Consider the following 16,954-nt stretch of genomic DNA (forward strand, 5'->3'; position numbering starts at 1 on the left):
TTACATAGACACATGTCTATAATGGGACTTGATGGAACAAAATGCCTTTATTTTTTATTTTTTTAAATGCGATGAACACCGACATCACAACATAATGAGTGAGCAGCAGCCTAATCTAGATCATAAACTTCAAGGGCGAGGCAATGTGAACAGCCAAAATACAGTCGGATGCTTTGCTTTTCAAGTGTCTGCTGTATTAAGGAAATAGAAAAAATACCATATAGTTACACAATGGTGTCCATTTAAATACAGTTTAGCTCAAAGGACCCATAAAAAGCAGATTTTCAATTCATTCCTCAGGAGGCAAACCCCTCTAGCATGTTTTTCACGGTGATTTTAAGGGTATGTTGCAATTAGAAAAGCGACCTGTATTTACGGAGAAGTAAACCTTAAAATATCATGGCACAAACCAATCGTCCACCAAGAGGATCAGGCTATTCCCCCCCTAATCCGGCCAGATCTATGACTAAATCTGCGCACGTCTGAAGCTCACTCTAAGGAGATCTTTCCCCTTTAGTTATCCCCTGGCCTGTGTGTGTGGGGAATATAAACCGACTTCAAAGCGCTACACACACTTTCTATGTAAAAAATGCCATTCATCTTTAAACTTTGTCATTTTAAAACTCTGTCCTTTAAATGCGCTTAAGAGTCTTTTCTCTGCTGAGACAATAAAGTAATCCCAAAACCAGAGCCCAGCTCTGCCCAATCCCCTTTAAAAGACTAAGCTGATAAGTGACACCTAGAGCCACCAATCTGAAATTCCCAAAACCTAATTAGATTTGTTTTTGTTAAACCCAAATCGCCAGACCCTTGAAACTAATAGGCTCGCATTCAATCGACTTTTCTTCAATTGCCCAGCCGAGCCCCCAATTCTGCACAAATTAAGCAGCTGTTTCAGCAGCATCGTATCTGAAATAGATCAGAAAAAAAGTGTCTAATGCTCAAAACATTTGATTAAACATTCCTCCAATTGGAGAATGTGCTAAACTGCATACCTTTTTAGCTTGGCGTGCTGGCTTTCATCGATTATAGCAGGGCCCTTTTATTTCACCGTCAAAATGGCTGTCGTTCATGATTGTGTCTGTGTTTGTCATGCTACATTTCCTAAATACAGGTAACTGACATACCATTTTTATTTTAAATTGCATTGCTGTTTAATTTGTCAGAAGCGCTGCACATTGTAACGTAAAAGGTACCATTTGAAGTGCGAGACTTTTTAGGAGCGTTTAGTACACAAGTGCTGCGTTTAATATAATAAACATTGTGACAAAAACACAGAGGTCGTAGAGAACACGATGAAAGGTAACATCCTCACTTTCTCCGTACCCGATTGTACATAACCTTTTACACAGTCACTTAGCGAGCTACTGTTTCACGCTGTCGTAAAGTGGCATAGCTGCGAGCATCTGAGGCTTGTGCCCAAGCAAACATATTGTGCTCTCAAGTCTCCAACGTCCAAGCAGCAATACATTGTACAGTCCAGCTTTCCAATGTATTCTGGGACTTGTAGTCCGACTCCTGAACCTATAATAACTCAAGCACCAGAATAAAAAATAAATAAACAAACAAAGAAAATGGTCTGGATACCTGGGCACTTTATCACTGCGGATCAGTGCTAAAGTGCATGTGCTCTCTATAGTAAACTTGGTAAGATTGGTCTACACCTGTTTGGCATATTTAATTTAGCTGTAAGTCCCTTGTACAGTGGTATCCCATCTGCCCAGGGCCTGTAAATTAAATGCTACTTGTGGGCTTGCCGCGCTGCTTGCGCCACCCACCTAAGTAGCCTTTCAAACCCGTCTCAAGCCTCTGCCACTGCAGGGCCTGCGTGCGCAGTTTCCTGCCGTTGTGACGTGGCATATAAAGTGGTTGCCACGTCTGTGACTCCCCTTTTACTACATATCAGTCACCCCTAAGGTAGGCCCAAGTTAGCCCTATGGGCAGGGTGCGGTGTAGGTAAAAGGTAGGACATGTGTCTTAACTGTGTGGCATGTCCTGGTAGTGACAAACACCCTATTTGGTTTCTCACTGCTGTGAGGCTGCCCTCTCATAGGATTGCATTGGGGATTCCCTGATATGTGCTTCAGTGGTAATTCCTTATCTGAAAGTTTGGTATGTTTGGAATAGTAGTGATAAATCCTGTTTATTGATGAAAGCAGATTTATTATTACTATTTTAGAAATGCCATTTCTAAAAATGGGCATTTCTGTGTGCTATGTGTCTTTATGCCTGCCTAATGTGTATTGACTCTCTGATTCTGATTGATAGGGGAGAGGGGAGGGGAGGTGCATTCACTCCAGCAAGCCCCTGAGGGAGTTGAGGTCTGTCCTGCCCTGCCTGGTTGACTCAGTGCTACGCTGAATAGGCCTGGTCTGCATTTGGAGTGGTGGGAGGAGTAGCACCTGCATCTTGAATAGGGCTGTGCCTGCCTTCCACAATTATGGCTCCGCCCCCCAGTGGTGTGTCTGGAGATAGGGCTTGCACATTGAATGGGGAGTGTTGTGCACTGTAATTACATTTTTTAAGTGCCCACAGAACTGATTTGGACTGGGCTCAGAGCCCTGTGCCAGGGGAAGGAACAAAGACATATGAACTATAAGTACTGGGGCTGTGACCCCATGTGAGTTGAGATTACTGGGAACTACCACACTGCATTGACTGCCGAGTGCCAGGAGGAACCGCTGTGGGACTCAGCCACAGCCTGCTGGGGGGTTGAATGGACTGTCCCCTGCTAAAGGGGCCATACGTGCTGGCCTGCCAGTGCCCTGTTCTCTGGCCCAGGGCTGGAGAAATCGTAGTGCTGGTGAGCGCTGGAATTTGTCCTGTTGCCCAAGCAGAGCTAACTTGGTGTGATTTGGGAGGAGCGCTGTCCCATTGCCCTGTCGCGTGGGCAGCACAGCGCTCTCCTTTGTGGCCGAGAAGCAGGCAGGGAGAGTTGAGGAAAGCCGAGGGCTCTCCCTCCCGTGTTTGTGTATCTGGGCTGATTGCTGCAGGCAGGGCTCTGCTGAGTGGCCCGAGCTGCCACACCACATGGAAGAAGGAAAAGATCTGAGTTGACGGAGACTTTACTCCGTATGCTATTGGACCTCTAGAGGCCGGAAGTCAGGCGGAGGACGTCTGGTCATGGGAGGGGCTCCCATGAGGAAGAAGAGAGCCCTCCATGCTGTCTGAGCCTGTTTGTGGGCGGGGCCGGCTGCGCTAACGAGACGGAGCCTCTCGTTCTTCATGTGCATCCCAGGAGAAAGAGGAGACGAGTTGGCGGAGGCTTAACTCTGTGTGCTGACGGCCCTCCATAAGGCAGGGCCCAACATTCCCTGGCCCGAGCAATCCGACCACGGGAGTGGCACTGTGGTGGCACTTCGCCTGGTGTGCAAAGGTGAGGCCGCCTACTTGCACATTTTCCTCAGCCGCCCACGCGGCTCCAGGCTACTAGACATGCTGCCCCCGCAAGTCTTTGGGCATGTGTCTTTGGGCCGAGGTCCTGTTGCGGACCTGTGGGGAGCATTTTTTTTGCTGCTTCTAGGGGATAGTTGGAAGCCTCATGTTTGTAGGGGGGTCAAAGTGATCCCTGCCACCCCAATGGGGGAGTAGATGTCCGGTCTGGAAGTGTCCTGGTCATTTGGGATTACGGGACTGTTGCGTTTTTTCTTCTCATATGACGGATCAGGCTCACTGATTATGGATATGCCTAATGCCAGGTATGCACATGTATATGGTGCTACTTACCAAGGAAGGCACCCATATATGCAGGTCTGGTGACTTTACATGTCTAAGGTGGGCAAGGTGCACTCATGATATGTTCACACTGCAAGTGTGTACTAAGGTGCACTGATGATTATATGAATAATGTGCTATGCTGAGTACCGTTATGGTTCTGTCTGGTGCTGGACATACGGCCTACCAACATGGCGTGTGTGGCCCACAGGAACAATATTTGATCAAAGAGGGTCTCTGACCCGCTTAAAAAAATCTAGGAATAGCACTGGACTCAGAAGACGCTCCCCAGGTCAGCCATGGTCGTTCATGACTGAGGATGTGAAAGGGCTTTTCAAGACCTATCCTTCATTCTGTAGTATCCTTCTGGGTGCGTTCTAGTGACTCAGCAGGCACAAGGTTACCAGCCAGTCCCTTGAAGGCTGGCCACATAACATAACCACCCCACACCCATTCACCTCAGCCGTCACAAGTGATGTGGGCCAGTTAATAAAAAGGGCCCGAGTGCATGTGCTTGACGCCAGTTCACTAAGCATTCCCAGTGTCTGCGTCAATCATTTCTAAGTATGCATACCTTCATCCCTGCAGTGCAGTGGCCGCAAGAAGACTTCAACATGGCTGAGGGATGTTGTGCGCCCTCTGGTGACGAGTTGCCACCACTACAAGCAAAGTAGAAAGAGAGAGTAGAGCGTCTGGTGCAGTGTTGGAGGATGAAAAGCTGCTTGACCAAGCTGGCCTGCAAGGACTGAAGAGACTGACCCAGAGAGTGCCAAACACATCTAAGTGGGCTGCCTACTTTTTGAAGGGTAAGAGACTGCAATGCCCACACAACAAAAGCGTCAAGTGGCCAAGCAAGTTCCAGCGAACGTAATGAGACCGAAGACACCAAGTACTAAGCAAGCCCCAGGAAAGATGCAAGATCATGCGCTGTGCGGGTGCCCCCAGTCGCGAACTGAAGCCACCGCAAGCGGGGAGATTGTGCAACACACCCTTGGGATGCTCCCAGCTGCTCTGGTCCACCGCTGTCCTGTGGACTGCCCCTCGAGGCTGAGAGACTAAGTGGTGTCTTGTGTGCATATTTTTATTTTATAGGTTTTGGTATTAATAAAGCTTGGGAGGAATGTGGTGTCCTGCTGGACACATTCTAGTGTCTCAGCAGGCACAAGGTTACCAGCCACTCCCTTGAGGGCTGGCCACACACCTCCTCCACACCCATTCACCACAGGATTCACGAGTGACATGGGCCTGTTAATAAAAGGGCCCGAGTGCACGTGCTCATGGCCAGTTCACTAAGTATTACCACAGTGTTTGCGTCAATAATTTCTACGTATGTGGGCCTGGAGCCCACATTTTTACACATTCTTTAATTGCCCGTAAATTGGCTCCCATCACAAGGTAGGTCTTTACAAAACAGGAAAATACGTATAGTAAATACATGTAATAGGTGAGAAATCCCCCTTTTTTAACTTCATTCGCTGCGTACGGGTAAACGTGAACAATTAGACAATTTTTTTTATTGTCTAATTAAAATACTAATCAATACTCTAGGTCCCATGATGACGAAATGACGGAAACTAAATTATCACATAAGCTGGACTCATTCACTTCCACATTCACTTATACAGGAACATCTCGACAATAAGAGTCCATTTACAAAGAAGGCATCCTTATAATTTACATATTCTTTGAAGCACATTTAAATATTTTACTAACTGAAGTTCGAGCTATGTTGTTCAGCTGTGATAGGGACGTGTTTTCTATAGGCAATAAAGCTGTACCAAATTCCATCAGCAGTGGCAGGCATCACCTTTCCAAGCCTCATGGACTATTCGTACGCACCCATGTTTGAAAAATAATGTGCGAATCAGACTGGGCCCGGAGTGTTTTGTGCAATGTGCAGCACAGTGGTGACAGGCAGGTGGGGAAGGAAAGGTTTGTTAAGGTTTGTAGATTTTAATGTTCGGAATCAGCGGGAAGGCTTATGGGGACTGGGGAGGTGCATGTAGTGCTTTGAAAAATAAGGGGTGGTTTTTGACATGACTGCTTTGTGTGAGGGAGACAAAGCTAATTAATTTGTCCCACTGTGGAGATGTTCTGAACAAGGAGAGGGGGGTTGGGGTGAGCAAATGTTCTTATAAACAGGGTGAGAATCAGGGATTTCTCATTATAGAAGGAAAGGTTGGATGGGTTTAATGGCTGCTTCTAGGAAACAGTATTGTTAAATACTGGAATGAGCATCCACCGTCCTGATCAGTCTGCAGTGGCATGATGCAAACTGAGACCCTCTTCAGAATGTGAAGAGGGACCCCTGTGTCTATTGGAGTTGGGTTGATCGGGCTGCCCAGAAGGATTGTGGGGCCTACTTCCATCTCCACACAGATGACAAAACCACCATCAAAGACACCCTCATACAGACCCCCAGGACCATGAACCGGCCTCAGTGACACATCACAGAACTTATCACCCCACTCGCAATAGAATCCGAAAACGACGTCTTTCTGGGACATTTCAACTTCCACCTGGACAACCACAAAGCCACCAACTCCACCGACCTCCTGGAAAGAATGGACAACATCGGCCTTACACAGCTGTCTCAGACCCCACACACAGAGCAGGACACATGCTGGACCCTATCTTCACCTCCAAGAGCAAAGTCAGATATAGCCTTTCCTCACCTGGTTCGACCTTTCATTGCCCACTTCAACATCACTAACCCCCCCCGCACCACCCCAACCACAACAGCGTCCCCCTCCGCAGCTGGACCAGGGTCACACAGCATCAATGGACAGATGCCCTCAGCAGCACCCGACCTGATGTCTCCACCAACCTGAATCATGCAGTAGAGAACTTCAACACCTAGATCACCAGCTCCGCCAACCAAGTCGCCCCCCCCACCCGCAAACCAGACAAACCGCACAGATCCACAAAATGAGCCAGCTGGTACACCCCGGAACACAGCACAATGAAATGCAGATGCAAACAACTAAAAAGGAAGTTGGGCACATGCGGAAATGACACAGATCGAGCCCCCTTAAAGTCTGCTCTCAACAACTACCACTGCCAATTCAAAGTTGTGAAAATAGAGGCCTTGACAAACTGCATCGAGGCCAGCACCAACCAGAAGTCTTCCCCATCATCTGAGAGTTCACCTGCCCATCAGCCACCGAAAACATGATCCTCTCCTGGCAGAAACTCTGCGACACACTAGCAGACTACTTCCACAACAATATAGCCACCATATACAGAAACTTGGATCCCCAACCCACCGACCTCCTCAGCCTTCCCACTCCCACGAAAACAGCCACCGACCACCTGCTCATCACATGGGAAAAGCTCAGCACACCAAGCACTACTGCGTTAATGAACTCCATCTACTTGGGAGCACCCGCAACCCAAGCCCCCATCGACTCTTCAACCTCAGAAGTGACAAGATCAGCCACCAGCTCACCGTCCTTAATGCCTCCATCACCACAGCCACTTATCCCGATGCCTGGAAACACACAGAGGTCAGATCCCTCCTCAGGAAGTCCTCGGCAGACTCCAGTGATCTCCAGAACTACTGCCCCATTGCGCTACTCCTGTTCCCCGCCAAAGTCCTCGAATAGACCATGAACCTCCAACTCACCAATCACCTGGAAAGAAGCAACCTGCTAGACTCCTTCCAATCAGGATTCAGAGTCTACCACAGAACCAAGATGGCTCTGATCACCACAACAGACAACGTGCACTTTACTCAACAAAGGATAATCAGCCAACCTGATCCTTCTTAACCTCTCTGCTTCTACCGACACTGTCTTTCACCACACACTCATCAAACTACTGCACCAGATCAGAATCAAAGAAGATGCTCTCAGATGGATGGCATCATTCCTCTCGGGGGACATCCAGAGAATCCGCCTTCCTACCTTCACCTCACATCCCAAGCACACCGTCCACGGGGTCTTTCAAGGCTCATCCCTCAGTCTAACCCTCTTCAACATCTAAATGCAGACATCTTCAAAAACCACATCAACATCATCTTCCATGTCAACGACACCCAGCTCGTCCTATCACTCTCAGATAACCTCACCACTACGAAGGCCAACTTCCACAACTACATGAATAATTTCTCAGCCTGGATGAAGGACCACTGTCTAAAGCTTATCACTGACAAAACTGAAGTGATGATTTGCGGCACCCACAACCTCTCTGGAATGACACCTGGTGGCCATTGGACCTCGGATCCACCCCTACACTGAAAGACCACGCCTGCAACCTCGGCATCATCCTGGACAGACAACTTTTCATGAAACCACAGGTCAACGCCATCTCCTCAGCCTGCTTCCACACTCTCCACATGCTCCGCCAAATCTTCAAATGGCTCTCCATAATCACCAGAGAAAGATTAACGCAAGCCCTCATTACCAGCTTTCTGGACTAAGGCAGCACACTATATGAAGGCACCACCATTGAACTTATGAGAAGACTCCAGACGATACAGAATACAGCTGCCAGTTACCGGTTTTCATTACTTTCAAACGCACAAGATGCATTGCATGGAATGAAACGGAATTTCTCATTAACCTCTTTGGTAAAGACCAGAGGTTATCAAATCTGACTGGCAAATTACTAAACAAGGACACTCATACTGTAAACATTGTGAAGGCTGATTAAGTTATATACTCCATGTGAACACTTGCCTGAAATCATCTGAAGCCCTGACGAAGTTCCAGGAGTAAATGGAAAAGAAACGTGTTGGCTTGATTTTTATTAGTCTGTTATGGAACAAATACAATAAAGGATATATTTGCAAGTATGCAATGGACTCTTACTACTCTCTAGTGCACCTTCCCATTTTTTTTAAATCTTTGGTCTGCTGGACAGTGGCACCAAACAGCAGCAGATGCTGCAAGGTTTTGCACAGGACATTATACAAAATATAAACTATGATTGAGGGTCAGTTGTTCTAGTCCGCCGTTGTTCTTTGTTTTAGAATACAGCCACCAGGCTGATTCCCAGCCTACCCAAAAGTACCCTCATGACCCTGCATCTGAGAGACCTCCACTGGCTCTCCATCCAGAAAAGATTCCAGTTCAAACTACTGACCGACGCCTAAAAAGCACTCGATGACCAAGGACCTGTATACATAAACCACTGCCTGCACTTCCGCCAACCATTAAGGAACGTGCGATCAGCCCACCTTTCCCTTGCACAAACACCAGTCGCGGCCGGCATGACTCAAGGGTGAGGGGGCGGGGATGGAGTCATGCAAGGGTGGTTAAATCTTAAATAAATTAAAAAATATTTAACTTACGTTCGCGGGCCAGTCCGGGCTGGTCCTGCGTCGTCCTGTGTGTCTCGGCTCCACACAGGAGGCAGGCAGCCTCCCTCCTCTCCCCTTAGCCAATCACAATGCTGCAATGGCAGAGCTGTGATTGGCTGGTAAGCCGACTGCACTGGCGTCTATGGGGAGGCTATTTTCACCATGTAGGCTGCCTGCAGCCTACATGAAGAAAAGGGCGGAGTGCGTATGACTGCTTTGGTAGGCCCTGTGGCCAACCAAACAGTCAGCGCCCACAACAGTGGGCAAGCCACTCCTCCCCTGCCCTGGAGCAGGACCACCCACTTGCCCGCCCCAGCCAAACCCTTCTGCTTTCTCTCAGTGTTTGAAGCAGAAACCTAAAATGGCATTGTTGATACCATTGTATGTTTCTATGTTTCTGCTTCTCACACTGCAAGAAAGCAGTTGGGTGATGCTCCTCTGCCCACGTTGAGGAGCCGCCACTGACAAACACCGCTCATCTGCTGATGCTGCACCGGAGAACATTCCTTCTACCACCTCGCTGCCCAAATCCCCCTCCACTTCCGAACATCACCCTCGCTCACAGACTTCAGGAAGAGAGTTAAGACCGGGATCTTTGATTGAAACCCGCATTCCAGGGTCTGGATACCCTCACGGGTGATAAGCCACACTATATAATACTGATTGAATTATATAAAGTCCATTTGTCATGCTTTGCTTGGGGCTGTTTGTAAAGATTGTGTATTGTGCTATATTTTGTTTCAATAAGTTTCCAATATATGCTATGTGGCTGATAGAATAGAGCTTTCTCATGGCTGACAATAACAAACACGAATGCATTCATACAAGTTAGCTCTGCCAGTAATGTTTGCAACCATAAAAAATTTTAAAATAAGGTAACATAGGCTGAGGATCTCTTAAGGCTCATAGTGTGGGGTTTGAGGTGAGCAGAGATGCATTGATAATATCCGAAGGTCGGAAGAGAGAGGGTCCAAGAGTTGTCTGCGGTCCTCTTCCTGGCTGGGTGATAGAGTCTAAGACTTCATGAAAGGGATCTCAGGAGCTACGCTGGCTTGCAGAGCCAGACAGGGGGTCTTTCAGCACCAGCTGAGGGTATTTGAGGGTCATCAGAGGATCAGTGAATGTTGCCTTAGTGAATGAGAGGACTGAGGGCAGGTTAAGGATGTCTTTGGAAAGATAGAGGACAAGTAAACATGGCACAGACCATGTTTGAAGTCTATCAAGAGTGTCTAGGTCAAGTGAAGGCTTACTACAGGTGAGGATTTTGAAAGTTTGCTTGTTGGTCGCTGAGGACTACCCAAGGGCATGATGATGGTCTCTCAGGACTTGCAGAGCATTTTCTAGAGTGATTCTGGGCTAGGTCTTGGTAAATTAGATCTATCAAAGGATCTCATTTATTTGGCTGAGTGTCTTTTTGAGCTAGCTGAGGATCTATGAGAATGAGCTGAGGGTCTGTGAAAGGCGCTCGAGTTAATGTTAGGGCCAGCTAAGGGACACTAAGACCCAGCAGATTATCTCTGATGGAATGCTGAGAGCCATCAAACAGCTGGCTGAGGGTGACCGAAGGGAGGCTGAGGGAGTCATGGAGGTGGAATTGCACGCAAAAAGGGCTCTGGAGGTTAATAGAAGCAATATTGGGATAATCGATGAGATCTGGGGTGCAGCAAGCCCCAGCTGAGTACTGTTGTCTCTCCATCGCTGCAGCATGCACTGTTGGAGTGGATGAATTTAGATTAGATCCCTGGTCCTACCCTTTCCCGGTACCACAAAAGCACACTGTCAGGTACATATTGGCATAATAATAGACCCTTTTTCCCCCACATCAGCCTGCATACTTGTAGAGATCATGAGATCCCTATAGTAGGCCTTGCCATAGATTTGGGATCTGGCTGCCCTGGTCAATTTGTGAGGTAAGATTGCATTACTGCAGCTAATGCTTCGCCTGAACGACACTCTCACTGCTACTGCTTTTGCTGTGTTTGAGGGTCACTTTGCCGTGATGCTGCACATGCTGTACTTGGTGTTTCAACATAGGGGACTCATACACTGCTCTAAATTGTGTTGTGTCATCTTCATATGTGTGAGGGAATAGTGCACTGCTTCTCCTGATTGTACAGCATATTTTATTGTGCACAAGGAAAGCTTGCAATGCTGCTGTCTTTTGCTCTAACATTTGTGGGCTGGAGGTCTGGGCCAGGGGCATGCACCAACCTGTGCGAAGCCCCCTCAACCTTTAACATGCTGTACTAGCACTATTATACATTCACTGTTAAATATTTTAGCAGGTTATGTTACTTTGGGGGCCATGTGCAAGTTCCTTGTTCCAGAGTGCTCAGCAGAAAAAAGTCTGAATACCACTCCTCTCAACTGCCCTGCGTAATGTTTGAAATCACCTTTGCAGTCTCATAAAAAGTGGTAAATCTGTCATGTAAAATGGAAAAGAAAATGATTTAACTTTTTAAATTCCAGCATAAACTGTGCTTCTACATGGCTGTGCTTAAGCCAGAGTTTTTGCTCTAAATGCAAGTGCAGTAAACATTTGTGTAGGCTTAAATTTATTATGTGACTTTTGTGAAGCTTGCATTATCTGAGCACTATTAGAGTTGATGTACAAAATAGTCGACTATGCCAATATGGTTTTAAGTATTTAGAAAAGACACATTCACTTGGGAGCTGTTGCGGGAATAATTTTAAATAGGATGGTTTAACATCTCTATATCACACCAACAGGGTTGATCCCCGCTCACTGTGTTTCTCTTTACTACTTAGCAATAGACCTTTGCTGTCGTTTATGAGAAGACCTGGAGCTATATACCACATAAATGTAAATCACAATACTGTTTATAAGTTCAGTCAATAATGAGAGTTGGGTGTAAGTTTTAGGGGTTTTATTTTCATTTAAATGGGTTTAGTAAGCTTTCTTTTCTTTTCTATTCTTTTTTATTCTTTATTCAGTTAGTTTAAGTATCAGTCAGATTACAGAATTAATGATAAAAGAAATGGTTAGAGCAATCAAAACAAATAATGCATTAAGCATATTCCATAAAGGAAAGAATTCCCTACTAGAGAATGGGGTGAAAATGATGTTAGCAGGAACACATAAAGCTTCCAAGTTCGAGAGGCAAAAATAAGACAGAGCATGAAACTCAAATTCCAAAGTCAATAATGGCTAAACGTTCGATAAAGAAGGGTTCAGCAGCTCAATAAATATCAGAAATGAAGCAAAATAATCATGCAGTAGCAGTGGCAACTGCATTCAGCAAATCGGATAGGAAAGGGGAAGCAAATAGAACGGCAGGGCCGGCATCGGCCACGCCAAAGGTATGGCGATCGAGCCGGCCCCCCCCGCTTCAACAGGGGGCGTGCCTCTTGCGCACCTTTGTGACGCGGCAGGCGCGCCCCCTACCCCTATTGGTCCTGTCCTTGAAGCGCGACACGGAAGTGATTCCAATCACTTCCGGGTCGCGCGGAATGGCAACGTCCGACCAGTAGCCCTGGCCGGGCCATCTAGGGGCTATAAAGGGCTGGGGAGCTCAGGAATCTGCCTCTTTACTCTTGGCTCCCCAGCTTGCCCCCAAGCCTCGCTAGAAGGCTTTAACTTTTGATTTTCCCACCCACCATCCCCTAGAAGCAAGTAGGTTTTAAGTGTGTTTATTCGGGGAATATTAGGATGTTCTTAGTCTTTGGATGATAAGATAATTGTCAGAGTTGTGTAGAAGTGCCAATTTGTTCATCCACAGGTCTTCAATCGTCGTATTTATGGTTAACTTTGGTCAGGCGGTAAGGTCATGATTGGTGAGCAGTAAATTTAAGGTCCTTAGAGGGCGGCGCCATTCCCGAATGGGAGGGACAAGTGGTCTCTCCTAGAACTCCAGGGGCAGTTGGGTGCGGGGGAGGAGGGAGTCACGCTTTCTCTAGGCTGGTTGGCCATCCCGCATGTGCACAACGGCGCCAGTAACTGGCACACAGCTGCAAGGGCCCCTTTATGGAGATCAGGTGCAGAGCATACGGGGGTAACCGGGGGGGGGAAGTACCCTCACGGTGAACGGGCCCTCTGCGCATGCGCACTCCTCCTGGAGGGGGTGGTTAGAAATTGATAAGGATCTGACACCAGTTAGTGACCTTGCCGTAGGCTCTATTAGGTACGCAGAAAATAAAGATTGTAATGATTATTAAAGGTATGTTTAGATATGGTTAGGAAACCTTTGTATTAGAGTTATGTTAAGGTTAGCCATCTGATATCTGTACTTATCAATTGTAATCTGTGTAAATTATATTTTCTGCTACATTTTGTAAATATTGTAATGTTGATAAATGTTTATTAATTTTGTGTAATAAATACGGCCGGGGTGTGTCACGCCCCCGCATCCAAAAACTTCTCTCCCGTCACGGGTCTTGAGTGGGGAGGAGGGGGTGTAGGTAGTACCTGGCCATATCAGCACTCAGCCTTCAGCAACAAGCTGTTAGCTTCAGCTTCAGTGCAGGCAAGTGGTATGTAGCAAGGGTCTAGGAAAAGGACATCTGGAAAAAGCATTAACCTACACTAGGACCCTAGCATTCAGACAGGTGCTACAAGGACTACAAAGGACAGATTAGGAGCAATAAGAGAAATAGGGGAAACAGTTCCGTTTAGTGTCATTGATATCTAGCTGTGTGTGAATTATGGGAAGGTTAACCATACTGACGCTACTAAGAGGTCAATGAGCTTATGTAGGATGAAAATAATGGAAAACATTTATAAATGTCCGTGGTAAGAAAGATGGACACTTAGGTGAGAGATGCCTCAGTTGACTAGAGTTACAAAACCCAGATTTTAGGAAGTTGAATAGATTATTAGAGGCCTAAAAAGAATGAGCCTTTGCAAGCATCTTGTAACAAAATGTGAGCTGGACGATAAATTGATAGCTGGAAGAAGGAGTCATTAGTTTTTTGAGCAATAGAATAATTATTGCAGATTTTATTAATTGGGAATATGCACTATAGAGGAGGGAATAATTGACAAATTTGATCAGGTGGGTTAGCCCAATGAGAGATGCTGCCAGTGGCTTGATGGATTGTATTCCTGAGTGATCTGAGGTGTTACTTGAGGAATGAGAAGACCAGAAAGAACAGCGTTTAGCTAGAGAGTGGGAAAAGAGATGGGATGCACAAAGTGCAGGAAAGTGGAGGAGGAGAGAAGTTAATTAGGAAAGCTAAAACGAGATTGCAGATTTTTTTCCTGAAAGGTTTCATCTTGGAGGACAAACAGGAGATGGTGTTCTGGATAACACCTTGGTTGAGGTGACTCCAGCTTGAGGCAATAAGATGATCCTTGTGGGTGTGGGTTTGGAGCGAATTATGAGGTTGTGATAGTTGCTGATCTAAACATGTCCAGAGAGAGTACTTTTATACTTTTATACTTCTAGATATGTATGAAACATTCCCAGCCCAGGTGAATGTGCATCTTGGGCTTGAGAAAATAACTAAAGAAGAACAGAAAAGAAATTAAAGGTCAAACACAATCAGAGGTTCATGTATGTATGTATGTATCTTTCTTTGTATTTTTGTTTGTATGTATTTTCTATTTATGTAGCACAAAACTCACTGAACAGTAGTGGAACTTCGTACAGGGTCAAAAGCAGAGATACAATCCGAGCGTGACTCTAGGAGGAGGTTCTGGGTTCTAAGATGGGAGGTGGGAAGACTCAGAAGGGATGGAGTCAAGGAAAGTAGTAGGGCTGAGGTAGATCTAGGGAATGTCAAGGAATAGATTCAATTTTAGAAAGAGAATGGCTTTTCGGTGGCTGACAGAGGAGGGCATTTGTGAGTGAATCATCATGTTTAGGTTGAGTTCACTAAGGAGAATGCAGGGGGTGGGCTGGGGGGCCTGTTTCTCATGGAGGATGGCTTATTATTATAACATGCAGTATTAGTGGCTAGATGATGGAGATTGTAGTATTTACCTGGTAACATATTGTGGTGTTAATGAGTAGGGACAGAATGTTTGAAACCCATTTTTAGTAAGAGAATGACATGACTCAACTTCATCCAGGTCCAGTACAATAGCCAGAAGAACCAGCATGAGATAAACCCTTGTCCCCAATTTAGATTTCAAATTATCTAAAAACTAGATACAAAAACGAGTGGTATTAGGAGCCAACTAGTGCTTAATTTGTAAATGATAGAGTGCTGAAACCCAAAATTTGTCGAATACCAAGGCTGTGTAATTTTGATTCCACCTCATGCCTCTGTAATCCACCACCAGACATTTCATGCTTCTTTATTTCACTCTTGCAAGTTCTTTTTCTTCCCTGCTTAATCACTTTGCTGCTTATTTTCTCTCTTTCTCCTTCTTTTCCCCTTTTGTGATTTTGTTTTTCTTGCTCTGGATCAAAGTGTGTTGAGAAATAATAAGTGCCAGTGCCAAAACGTGAGCGCTGGTGAGCCCCTACTGTAGCCACTGGCTCAAATTAAGCACAAATTTGAGATCCTCATTTCCTGTTTCAATAGATTCCAGGACATGGATCACCAAGATCACCCAAAACTTGTTTGGCAGTGTTTGGCATTCTAGACAACTTTTACCACCTAATCAGAGAGCGGTATCTTATGAGAGACGTGATATAAATTTTTGTGGCTACATTGAATACATACTGGAGTTCAAGGATCAAAGAATACCTGGGAAGGTTTATGTAGTACACAGAGGACTGAATAACTTAAGGTGGTTCCACCAGGGCTTTTTTAGAATGATTCTCAGACCAGGAGCAAGAGAACAGGTGTTGTCTGTAAGAGATAACATAGAGTTGGAAGAAATTATGAATAAGCATCTCCATGTTTTCTCAGGTGAGTTAGGGAAGGTCCAGAATTACAAGGACAATAATAGTGAAGGAACATACACAGCCGGTAAAACATAAACTGATAAATGTACCTTTCAGTATACAGAAGGATTTGGAGAAATAATTAGACTCATTGGCCAAAAGTGGGATAATTGAGCCCATCTATTCACCCTTGTAGCTATCTCCCCTGGTGGTTGCCAGCAAGCAAAGTGGTGTACTGAGGATTTGAGTGGACTTATGTTGTCTTAATTTATAAATCTGGGTGGAATACCATCCCTTTCCCAACATAAATTAACTGTTAGCTATTTTCAAGGAGGTTAAGGTATTCACTAAGTTAGACCTGGGTTCTGCCTACCACCAAATTGATTAGGAGCCAGAATCGAGACATTTACCAGCTTTTGTCTCCCCTTTTGGTACCTATCAGTACTGCTGCATGCCTTTTGGGGTTGCTTCTGCAGCCTCGGTCTTTCAGTGAGTGATGGCAAACATGCTGAAAAGTATCAAGGGGTTATCTGTATTTCAGGATGATGTGCTAATATTTGCACAAATAAACATCTCAAATCACATCACTGATGAATGAATTAATGAATGAATGAAAAGTATTTGTTATAGCGCGACAGCTACTCAAAAAGAGTGTTCCGGCGCTGACAGAAGACTAGTGGCAGGGATCTAGAGACGCAGCTAAGTTTTAAAAAGCCACGTTTTCAGGTGCTTCTTAAAAATTTAAAGTTCTGAAATGGCTCTCAGTGTAAAAGGGGGTCTTTACCATGCCTGTGCACCCAGAAAACCAACCGACCTGCCTTCCATTTGGTCCAGCCATACTTTGGGGATACAGACAAGGTCTGAGAAGGAAGATCTTAAAGATCGAGCAGGAGTGTAGCTGTTAACTAATTTGCTAAGATAGCTTGCTCCCTTTCCATGAAGAGCCTTGAAAAAAAACAACAAGGGCTTTGAATCTGATCCTTTCTTTCAATCTCAGCCAATCAAGAGATTTAAGAAAGGAGGACGTAGGAGACCTTGGTTTGGGTCTAAGGATTACCCTAGCCATAGAGTTTTGTACTACTTGTAGGCACTAGATAAGGTAGCTGGTAAGGCCCAGATACAGGATATTAGCCTAGTCCAGTCT

This window comes from Triturus cristatus, chromosome 7 (genome assembly GCF_964204655.1).
Source record: "Triturus cristatus chromosome 7, aTriCri1.1, whole genome shotgun sequence".
In the NCBI taxonomy this organism is placed as follows: Eukaryota; Metazoa; Chordata; class Amphibia; order Caudata; family Salamandridae; genus Triturus; species Triturus cristatus.